The following is a 12,276-nucleotide window of genomic DNA, read 5'->3' on the forward strand; positions in this document are numbered from 1 at the left end:
AACTTATATGACTACAAGCATTTACAAAGAATATTTGTAGCCAGACCAAGGAGGAGGAAACGACAGTGTAGAAAGTAGTGTTTGCAAATTCATGAAGAGCTGACCTGAAGTAGATAGCCGAAGAGGAGTTAGAAAGGAAAGGTACAGGAAGACCATTTGGTCAGCATACTGAAAACCGTCTATTGGCAGATGTTAGACTGATTTAGAGGACGGTTTCTAGTTAGCCATAGTTGAGTTATTTGATGGTTGCCATTTGAATAATAAAACATTTTATTTACAGCTGACAAAGAGCAGCAGTATATAATTGATATTCATTTATTTTATTAAAGAAATCTGATTTGGTAAAAACAATCAGAAAATAGTATTTTTAACGCTAGTAGTGAAATTTATTTTTCTAATCCATAAAAGGCTTCATTTATTTTTATAGTAATTTGATGACACATCTGCTTCCTTTATTCAGCTGAGAAAGAAAATGTTGGTTCTCGGTGTTTGGTAAAATTGCTTTGTTAAATTATTTTCTAAATTGTTCAACTTTTAACAAATGACATTTGATACTAACACTGGAAAGCAATTTCAGCTAATTAAGTAGATCCCTCTATAAACCGTTGGAACATTAAGATGACATACTGTTCATTCAAGATTATTTTAATTGGTACAATTATTGTAATTTTCTTGCAATTATGTGTTGAGCTAAAAGCTTTTGTCTAGATTATTTGAGGGTTTTTTTTGTTAACATACATTTAGTAAGAAGAATGAGAATAAAATAAAAACTGTAAAGATTTTCCATCTACTTTGTATTAAAGCATTTTAGACAACCATTGAAATATTTTAGTATAAAAGTCTTTCTCTGCTATTTCAGGCGCTTTACGCAATGATAGAGGTTTTTGTTTTTGTTTTTTGTTTTTTTTTTTTGGCGGAACCAGGGTTTGAACTTAGGCCCTTGCGCTTTCCAGGCAAGCACTTATTCTACTGAGCTATCTACCCAGCCCCAATAGAGGTTTTTTAAAAGATCGATTTTAGTAGTTTTCAGTAAGATAATGTTTTAATTTTTCATTTTGACACCATTCAAGCAATCTCTTACTGAGGATCATATGGTCAGGGTAATTTTTTTTTTTTTGCGGTACTGGGGATTAAACTCAGGATTCTGCACTTGCCAGGCAAGCGCTTTTCTACTGAACTATCTCCCCGGCCCAGTCAGGATATTTTTGTATGAGAGAAATTGTACTTCATTTTGATCATCCTTTCTTGATTTAAAAATAAATAAATAAATGAGGCCAGGCATGGTAGTGCATGCCTACAATCCCAGCACTCGGGAGGTTGAGGCAGGAGGATTGTTATGAGTTGAAGACCAGCCTGGGCTACAAAATAAGCTCAAGACTAGCCTTGAGACCCTATCTCAAAAAGACAAAAAGGAGAAAATAAATAAAAGAAGAAAAATAAGTGAACAAGTTCTTAGGGAGCTGAGGCATGAATGGTGGCCATTGTCCATGTTGCTGATGTAGCTCTTTGCAGAGTGCACATTGTTGGCCTCTTATTTATAGCCTTTACAACGTTCCCCCAGCTCTTATGTTATTTTTCTCACTATGAGTAAATATCTTAGGACATGTTTTCCTGATGTGCACCTGGACTTTTCCTAAGCGGAGTTTGATTGGTCCTGGTCATCTCAGGCCTCTTTCCTCTGCTCCTTCCTTTCCCGCCTCCCTGCCACTTGCAACAATCACTAGCAGGCTTGTTTCATTGTGTATAGACTGGGTGAATGGCAGCAGAAACTGGACACCAGTCGGTTTAGGTTTGCAAAGTTGTCTCATGTCCCCTGTAGTAATCCTTTGTACTAATAGCTTTTTCTCCTAATTTAGCTTTTGAGTAGCAGAAATATTTACTGCAAACATTATTTCACACATGCTGCTTGGGAGTTGTAAGGATTGTTGGGAATCTTACTGGAATTCTATATTCTCGATACAGTAGTGTTTCTTTATAGGCATTGTTCTCGTCAGCATTCAAAATTGGTACTGTTTTGTATATAAATGTTTTCATCGTTTTTTTCCAAATACAATTGCCCTCATTGCAAAAGGTTAGTGTTTTAGCAATATCTTTAAATTTTGAAAGGAACAGCCTCATGCAAAACCACAAGATAATTCCTTGAAAAATCACAAGGTAATTTTCCATCCAGGAGCGGAAAGTAAGCAAGTCTGTGCTAAAAGAAAAAGTATGTAATCTGTAATAGAAATCACATTTTATTCCGATAGAAATAAATATCCTTAATGCATTTGCAAGTTTAACATGAAAAGTGAGATTGCAAACTGTGACAAGGAGTCCTAGAATCAGACCTGACTGACAGTTAAGTGTGCATCTAGTTCCGCATTGTTTATTTATATTCATTATTTTTTCTTTTTTTGAGGAACCGGGAATTGAACTCAGGCCCTTACGCTTGCCAGGCAAGCGCTTATTCTACTGAACCATCTCCCCGGCCCCTATATTCATTATTTTGATGAAAAATAATTAGAAAAATCTGATTCTGAAACATAAAGGTGAAGGGCAGAATTCTTAACATTTATATTTATGTACCTGTAAATCATGCCTACTTTGTTGTTTGGAGAAAAAAAAAATGAAATGTCTTAGATATTTGATTGTTCTTGAGTAAGTTTATGTGAATATTTCACTACTTGTTTTGCCATCAATTATCAGATTTATAGCAATATTTGTAGCAACAAGGTGTGAGAGAAATTAATTAAAATTTATTTATTCTACAATAGCTCATGTACTTTCACAGTGGGTGCCCAGTTCAGGGAGCCTCAATGTATCCATGACAAATGGCGAGTCCCTGCCTCAGGGGGCCTTGATGAGTGGTGAACAGCGTGACATACACTGAGCCCAGGGGAAGGAGACAAGCGCTGTATCCACACTGAGTCAAGCGGTGGTCACATTGGTCTTCAGTGCGAAGGGAAGGTGGAACTCAGACCTGGGAAGGCGATGGAAGTTTTCCCAGCACTGAGTGACTGGGACAGGGCTGAGGGTGTGAACTCCGGGTGAACGGAAGGGCCCGGGTGGAGTGAGGGCTGGGAGTCCAGGGGACACTTGTCCACTTCAGGAGGAGCCTAGGAGGTGTGTGACTTCTGCTCTTGGAGAAATACAGAGCTGTGTGCAAAGAGCTCTGCTTATTTCCCCATGGCTCTAGGGCTGCTGGCCTAAGTTAGGGACCCCTGCTGCTAATGGGGTAAATCTCATGCTGGCAAGGCAAGAGGGACCTGTGTGCCTGGGGAGAGTCAGCATAAGTGACAGGGGAAGGGTAGACGCAGCCTGCCCCTTACTGCGCAGGAAAGATGAAATGAATGAGGGTGCTGCATGTGGTGACACTCGATGGCCATGACAGAGCCAGGCAGAACCTCTGGACACTGAAGGAGAAGCATGTCATTATTTTGTACGCCCATGGGAATTTGTAGCACCAGTTTCCTTGTGAGTCTGTCACTGGAGAGTCTGTTACATATTAAGGTCAGAGTTAGAGCCCACAGCTTTAGGAAGTTGCCTCCTCTCCCTGTAACCTGCATTGGAGATGGGGTGAAAGGTGGTTTCTGTTGCTTCTGAGGATTCTGAGGAGTAGGAACATGTCACCAGCAGTTAAAAAGTTGCCTTTGGAGCCATAGTGGAGTGAAGTGGGGACCATGAGCTGTGCACAGTGCCCTGGGTGCCAAGAGTGAAGAGAAACCATTGGCCAGAGAGAAGCCTGGTCCATGCAGCCACAGGGGGGGTTCCCTGGGGACTCATCCCGGGGCCCCAGCCCCCCTTTGGCCTTCCCTTCTGCCATGTCTTCCTCCCTTGCCCTCTTTTCTCTGCCCCACTGTCTGGCTTCAGTAGTCTGGTCTCATGTTGAGCTTTGCCACCTTGGGAAACCTTGTAACTGGACTCGGCTCTCAGCCTTGCCAAGCTTTTGGGAGAGGTGCCCAGTGTGTGCTGGCTGCTCCAAGTGTAGCCCTGGCCACGGGCTCCTCTGAGAAGTCTTTCTTTGCTGTTTGTCTCTTCACTGGGACTGTAAACTGCACTAACTGTGACTTCCATAGCATGAATCCGTTGCTCCCTCCACCATGAGCTGCGCACAGTGCCCTGGGTATGGAATGGAGTATGGAATGGGCAGCTTTGGGTGGCTCTGAAAGGATAAAGAAATCTGGTGGATGAGAAGCTGCATTCTGTCTTGGAGCACTGTCGTCTGTTGAGCTGCTTAGCTCCTGGTCCAGTGTAGCTGGAGAGTCTCTTCTGTTCCCACAGCCATGGCTTCTGGGCCCAGGCACATGGTCCCCAGCAGCAGAGGCTGAATGACAGCTTCACTCTGCCACCACCCCTGAGGATTTGTGCCTTTACTTGGGTGTGGTGAGAACCACAGCCCTGTGCTCTTCAGGATGTTTGTTTCTGACTTGAGTTCAGTTGCATTTATGACCCTTCCCTGAGGCCATAGTGGGTTTCTCACCTCTTGCTAGCAAATTCTTGTCAACCTTCCCACTTTGCTCCCTTTCTGCCACCTCGGTAGTGTCATTGTTCAGTCTGTGAGCAGTGACTCCTGTTTTCTTTTCTGTGTGCTGGGTATAAAACCCAGGGACACTGTGCTCCATCCCCAGGGCCTTGTTATTTTATTTCATTTTTAAGGCAGATTTTGCCAAGTTGCTCAAGCTGGCCATGAGCTTGTGATCCTCCTGCCTCAGCTTCCTGAGTAGCTGGGATTACAGGGATGGACCACCACTCTTCGTTAAAGTCCTTATTTGTTGCACTAAACAGTTTGTGCTCATTCATTAAACAAATACTGGTTGTTCTGGGCATATGCTGATCAAAGGACTTGTACCCTCTGCCTGGGCTGTGCCCTGGGTGAAAGAAACTCTTTGACCTGCTTGTATCCTACAGCATCTGTAGTGGTGGGGATGGGGGGCAGGTGGGGTCCCCAGGGTCTGAGTGGGGTCTCCAAGAGCCAGGCTCCTGCAGCTGCACATGTAGAAACATGCAGTTACAAGTGAGTGTTACACTTTATTCCAAATGCATTTTTTCAGTGATATACTTGTGCATACTTCAAATAATGTATGATTGGGATGTTATTCAGGTAGACATTTTCTGAAGCATTGAACTTATCTTTTATATTACAGCAAGCTTCTTAGCGACTTCTGTAAAACTACAGCTACAGAGCTTTATTCAGTTCTAATTGTGTCTAGCAACTGCAGCAGGTTGTGTGTGGAACGCTTCAGCAACCTCATTTGTGATAGTTGGCACTCTAACAGCTGGGGCTTCTGTTTAAGCTTTGCACTATTTTTATGTCTATTAAGCAGCTGTGAATTTTTTCTCCATAGCTTTTCAGTAGCTTTCCATAGGATGAAATTGATTTTTAAAATATTTTCTCAGTCATTAAACTCATCCTGTCATTTTCAGCATACTAATGTAGACCCTCCAAAAAAGAATTTAAATATTTCAAACTTGTATATTTCAAACTTCAACCTGAAATCTCAGCTATATTAAGCAAGACTGTTTGGAAACACCGAAGTCAGTTTTTCTAAAATATGTTTTGGAATATGAAAACAAGTTTGGTACATTAAAAAAATATTACATATACAAGTTTAGAGTTTGTTTATAATATACAGTCTCTTGCATGTTTATATATTTTCATCAAATCTGATTATCGAGGGATTCAGATTTTATCCCTGAATTAAATAAGCCTTCAGAGATCGGAGAGCTGATATTTTTTTTCTTGAGGTTAATTTTTCAATGAAGGCTTGTGATCTTAGACTATCAAATCAACATGTTTTAAGGTTTTTAAAGAGATGGGAAAAAACCCTGAAAGCAACGTGTAGCAGTGTGCTTCTGCACCTCTGAGCACAGCGAGGCGGGGGTGTGGAGCAGCCGGCGAGGAGCAGTGCTTGCAGAGCCCACAGGGCGGGAGTGTTTCCCTAGGAGAGGCAGCGCGGGGCCTTTCGCTTTTTCTTCTGGTTGCAGAAAAACAAGGGAAAACAGTTTAATGGGAGTTGAATTTCTATTTCTCTCTTTTTAAAAATGACATTTATCCACACTGAGACGGGTGAAGGAATTGTTATCTCTGCTCATGTCATTGTTTTTAAGTTAACTGATACCGTTTCATTCTAAATTAAGTCTTCCTCCTTGTCTGTGTCCTCTTTATCTTCTAAATGTATTTTCTCCTTTGACCTGTAGTGGAAACCTTTTTCTTGGGACCTGTACAACTGAGTCATACCCCCAACCCCCTCCTAGAATTATTTTAAATTAACTTTGGGGGACTAGATTGATATGAAAAAAAAGACTAAAATTTTAAATTGATTGTACAAATTTAGACTTAAATGATTAAGTACTAAACAAGCTAGGTTCTGTACTTATTTAATAATATTATTGTTTTGTTTTTCTGAGGCAGGGTTTCACCTTGCAGTTCAGGCTAGCCTTGAGTTCACTTTGTAGCCCAGGCTGGCCTTGAATTTACAGAAATCCTCCTGCCTCAGCCTCCTGGGTGCTGTGATTACAGGTATATGCCACCATTCCTGGCTGGCCCAGATGAAGTCTTTTAAGATAACTTGTATAAAGGTTTTATTTTAATTTGAAATATAGTCATAGGTTGATTTTTGAGTTCAGAGCATCTGCTCCCAATGCCTGCTCTTCAGAGTTTCATTGCCAAACATTTGCCTCTGTATGTGTGATAAGCATGATCGATGGCTCAGCATTTGGTAGAAAGTCAGGGTGTGATTAGGGTTGCCTCAAACAACTGTAAGAATTTGAGCTCATTTACTTTCACTTGAGCGTTGTAAAATTGTAAAATGTCATGCCATAGTATAAATCGCTGATCCCAAAAACCAGACTGCGATTTTTAACCAAGCTATAGTTTTCATATTGACTGGGTTATGCTCTGATTTTTAAACTGCCCACTCCTCAGTGGAAACTTTTTCTCCAACCAAAATCTTTTGCAAAATTCCAACAAACAGAAAAGAATTAGCATAAATTAATCTACTCAACTGCTAATATTCTCTTACTCAGTCAGTGAGAAAGATAAGTTGTTTTGAAGAATATTGTCAAATTAAATAAAGAGTTGTAGGTAATTGTTGCACTCCTATGTCCATCGAAACCTCTGTTTGCTTCTCTAGTATGTTTCGGTAATGTACCAAGACAAAGGTCAGCAAGGGTTAGACCGGCTCGCAGTGGCAGGCAGTTTGTTTTCCTTTGATGTGACGTGGAATGTGAAGGAAGAGCATCAGTGACATTGCTCGTGGTCAGAGGCCAGCAGAGCGCTGTGTGGCCCCGTAATTGAGATTGCCGGAAGAGCTGGCACAGCTTCTCAACGAGTCCCGTCTCCCAGGTCATTCAGCTTCTGGCGCCTGAGCTCTGTGCCTGGCACAGGGCTCTGGCTGTGCATTCAACTGCAGCATTTTGTAAATAGAAAAGAGTTATGAATCTAAGTATGTTCATAGAGGTAGAGAGAGGCTTCATTTCAAAGTTCACAAATAGCTGAAACTCAAGAAACAAAATTCTTGGGTGTGGTGACACACTCCTGTCATCCCAGTGCTCAGGGTGGCAGAGACAGAAGGTTCACAAGTCCGGGGCCAGCCTGGGCAACTTAGTGACATGGTGAGACTCTGGCTCAACATGAAAAATAAGAGGGCTGAGACTATCACTTGCTGTGAAGACCCTGGGTTCATTTCCTGGTGCTGAAAGAACATTCTCAGGTGACTTGCAGCAGGAACTTGTATGTTGGTCTTGAGTGTGTCCCATATAATGTATAACAGCACACATGATCTTATTTTAAGGAGTTGAGGTGAAGGATTTCTGGCTGCATCTGTCCATGTGAACAGGACCCCAGTGGGCAGATGCAGGCCTTGCTCTGTACAGTGTCCCGGGCAATGTTGGCCAGGCACTCTGCCTATGAGCCTCTACTTCTCAGCTCGGGGATTGGAGTAAAACCACAGGGGATGCTGGGAAGGAGAGCTTCAGTTACTCTCTAGACTTTGTATCTAAAGGAATACTTTTCTGATAGACTTTATATGAGAAAGGGGCCTCACAGCCCCCAAATATACCTTCATTTTACACAGTATACATGAGTAGAGTCAGGGCTTCATTGACATTGGCTGAGCCTGGGCATGTATCTCTTTGAGCTATTTTGCCTATTTTACCCTTTCTGCTTTTGGGGCCTAGCTTGCTCCTGCAGTTGCCCACCTTGCAGCCTTAGTACCTAGTGGAGTCACACTGCAGGTGTCTCATTTCTGCACCAGCCAGTGGAGTTGCCCAGACGTTGGGAGGGTGACATCCTCATGTCCTGCTGGGAAAGCAGATGGTGCCACCCCGACAGCAAGGCCTGGGAGCAACACCTACTTAGACATTGGCATTTGCACCTGTCAAGCCAGAGAGCTTGTTAAAGTGCTGTCCTGTGTCATCCTCCATTTGCAGCAGCCAAGCATTTGGTTTTGTTATATATTAAAAAAAAATAATTTTATTACTTAGTAGTCAGACAGTACAGCTTTATACTAAGTTACTTAAGATCCCCAAGTTTGACTATAAGGAAAATCGTCCACTTAAGTAAACACTGTGTTCTTGGGGCTGAGGGTGGAACCAGTGAGAGAGCACTTGCTTGCTGTGCACAAAGCTCAGGACTTAATCCCCAGCACTGGAAAAAGATTGTGTTCTTTTGTTCAGCATACAGCCAGGTTTCATTTCATGTAAGCATTGTATTCCTAGAAAGTTTGTGTAATAGTTTTCTTTTGAGTTTTTCTGTTCTTTGAGCCAGGAGCTAACTATGTTGTTCAGGTAGACCTTGAACTCACTATGTTGCTGGCCTCAGCTCATGGAAATCCTTCTACCTCACCCTCTTGAGTAGTGGCATCACAGGTACACACCTGACTGTCCCCAGAGTGAATGTCAGTTGAGCAAAGGGACTAGGGTGCTGCCTGCTCCTTAGTGTCTCAACCCTACATTTAATTGCCTCCTGTGCCTGGGGTCTTTGGTTGTGTACTTTTATGTACAAGAGCAGAAAGAAAGATAAGACACCTAGGAACAAATTAACCAACAGTTGCATCAAGGTGATCTAAATAAATGGGAAGACATACCATGTTTATGAATAAGAAAAAGGAAATATTAGGCTTTCAGTACCACCCAAAGTGGTCTACAAATTCAGTGTAATCTCTGTCAATATTGTGCTAGCTTTTTTTTCTTTTTGCAGAACACATCCCTGGGAAATTGCAAGGTATACCTCAGATAACCAAAACAGTCTTGAAAAATAAGAGCAAAATTGGAAGACCCATACTTTCTCATTTTAAAACCTAATTACAACCCTATGGTAGTCCAAACAGTATGGTACTGGTGTAAGGAAGACATACAGACTGGTCAGATAGAATTGGGAGTCCAAAAATAAGCCCAAACCCCTGTTGCTAGTTTAACTTTTGACAGACTGCCAGATCCACTATGTGGGGAAAGAACAACCTCCTCAAACATGTGCTGGAAGAACCAGATTTCCACGTGCAAAGAAGAATGGAATTGGACCCCTACACAAAGATGAACCCAGCATGAACCAGCCTGCTCCTTCCCAAGCATGGGGTTTCATCAGTATCAGAAAGGATAAAGTAAAAAATATTTTATTCTAAAAGAATAGAGTTCTTTGGGAAGAACACACTTCATGTGTATGAGTCATTCATCCTCCAGATACTTCTTAAACAACTGTGTCATGCCACTGTGCTTTGTGGGTACCGGGGATACAACAGTGGATGGGCCAGACTTATTCCCGCCTTTGATATAACTTAGAATCTGCAGGGAGAGGAAGTAAGAAGACAAGCGAATTCCAGTGTGATAAGCGAGAGAGTAGAAGTGCTCTTGGGTCTGAGAATAGAGGGGTGTGGCTTCCCTGAGGAGGGGGCACTGTGCTGAATGTGAAGAAGGGATAGGAGCAATGGGGTGAGGACAGATGGGGAGAGTGATTGGGCTTCTCAGAGCCGAGGGCGTTGGGGTCATCTTTGGATGACCGAGGCAGCAGTGAGGAGGCAGATGAGTGTCCAGTTATCTTTTGTTGCTGTCTCAAGCTCCTGTGTTGAGTGGCATTTTTCTGTCTGTTCCCTCCACCTCTCAGAAGCTCCATAACATTTTCTGCAGAAAAGGTGCTCAGTAAATGAGCCACCGGTGGTAGAAAGTGCCTGAAGGTTTCTGAGACGTTCAATCTGTGTTGCTATAATAAAATCCTAAAAAAAATGTGGGCTAGGAGGGTAGTTCTGATAGAGTGCTTACATAACATGGAAAGCCCTGGATCCAATCTCTAGCAAGAGGGGGAGAGAGAGAGACAGACAGAAGAGAGAGACAGACAGAATTTATTTTCATCTTTGACCTCTTATGTAGTGACACTATTAAGCAGCTACTTTCAGAACAAGTATAAGTGAATGCCTTCATCACAAATTATGCTCTAAAAATTTGCTCATGTTTTAATTTAAAATGAAAATTTCTTCTGTGTAATTTAAACCTGCATCTTGAATAGAAGTGCTGTGAATGGCTTATGTAATATCTGCCAAGGAATTAATACAGACTTTCTATAAACCACTGGCATTTGTAATCAGAATGCTTTAACTTGCACTGATGTTGGCTTTAACAAGTGCTGGTGGATTGGTGGCAAGGAACGAAATCACATTGAAACCGATGAGTTGCTCATTGATGCCTGAGGTTTTAAAATGCTTTCTGTGGGCCATTTAACTGCTGGCAGCTTCAATTCACATGATTCATAATCCTAGAAATGGAAATTCACTCTTAATTGAAAAGTGAAGTTACTTAAATTCTTTAAATACTAACCTTTGGAAAAAAAAATATCTGAGAAATAAAGGCCCATATGATTTTGGTGGCCCACTGCCAAAAGATTATCATTTACATAAATATCTCTTTTAGCAGAAGAGCTGCAAGCGCTGAGCTCAAAAGGTTAGCGCAGACTTCAAGCTGGAGAGCAGGAGGGAGTCGCGGGCTGCTCCTGAACGGCAGCATTGTGTGCCGCGCGGAGAACACTGTTCGCATTCAGCGCTGGCACGAAAACGCAGTCAATTTGTTTCATGTGACTTGTCAGCTGTGTGTTTTTATCTGAGTCTTTCTAGCCTCTCTCCTTTCTGTGTGCTGTGCGCGAGAGGCTCACTGAAATAGACGGGCTACCTCTTTTAACTCTTACCGTGTGGAAGTTTTGGCCACTTACGCACACAGTATAGCACAGTCATCCCGAGTTCTCCATTTCATTTTGAACATATCTCATCAGAAGTTTGAATTCCACTTTACTTTATTAGAAGTCATCTCATTCCCGAGAGCTCTTCTCATCAGGGCATGTGTGAGACTGTCTGAAAGGACTCCCAGAAACTCACCAAGTCCAAATTGCTATCTTTCTCTTCTCACCAGCACCCAGTTCTTTTCTTGCTTGCTAATTTTGTTCTCTGGATTTTCCCCCAGATGACTTTTAATATTTGGCTGCTAGCCAAGTATTGGGGCTGAGCGGAAAAGGGCAGGTCCCAAAGAAATCAAGACTGTTAGTGAGATCAGACTGAGAGTTCCATTTCTCTTGGGAGGGGCTTCTCCGAAACTCACTTAGTAGAACCTGGTATTTGGAAGTTGTCCAGGTGGGCTTTAAGCAACAATTTGCAGTATATACAGTAAGCCACCATGTTCAACGACACACTTTGCTAAGTTTGGTGTTCGTCCATGTCTGCCCAGACATCAGCATCCACTTCCAGCAGTTCCCATTTTGGCTTGGGAACCCTCTCCCTCCCTTCACCCCACCTCCCCACTTGCAGGGAGCTGTGACCTGCTGTTTGTAGATGCTTACCTTTTTAATTTTCGTGTAAAGACAACCTACCTGTAAGCTCAGCTCCTGAGAGGCTGAGGCAGGAGGATCAAAAGTTCAAGCCCAGCCCATCTTAGTGAGATCCCATCTCATAGTAATAAAGGGGTTGTAGCTCAGTGAGAAGGCCCTGTGTTGAACCCCAGTACTGCAGAACAAAAACAACTATGCACTCTCTTCACTAGATTTTTACTCAGCATAATTTCTAATGCAGCTTATCTGCATTCCTTCCTTTTTATTGCTGAATCTCAGTGTACCCTGTGGATATCGTGGCTTTTTTTTTTTTTTTTTTTTTATCATTCTACTGTTAGGCATTTGGGAGGTTCCTGGCTTTCTGTCACCCTCGGCTCCTGTTCCTTCTCTCCAGCACTCCTCAAGTGATGCCTAGATGCCTAGTGTCCCACACTGACCCATTGGCCTTGTTACCACGGACCAGCTCTGATGACAGAGCAGGGTCACACAGTTGT

General features: G+C 42.5%; 1 protein-coding gene across 12 annotated transcripts in view; it reads left to right on the top strand.

Annotated features, from left to right (window-relative positions):
• Positions 1 to 12,276, top strand: part of Kidins220 (kinase D interacting substrate 220) — a 91,244-nt gene that overhangs the window by 50,368 nt on the left and 28,600 nt on the right. The window lies entirely within an intron of this gene.

Source organism: Octodon degus, unplaced genomic scaffold (genome assembly GCF_000260255.1).
Source record: "Octodon degus isolate 3935 unplaced genomic scaffold, OctDeg1.0 scaffold00204, whole genome shotgun sequence".
Classification (NCBI taxonomy): domain Eukaryota; kingdom Metazoa; phylum Chordata; class Mammalia; order Rodentia; family Octodontidae; genus Octodon; species Octodon degus.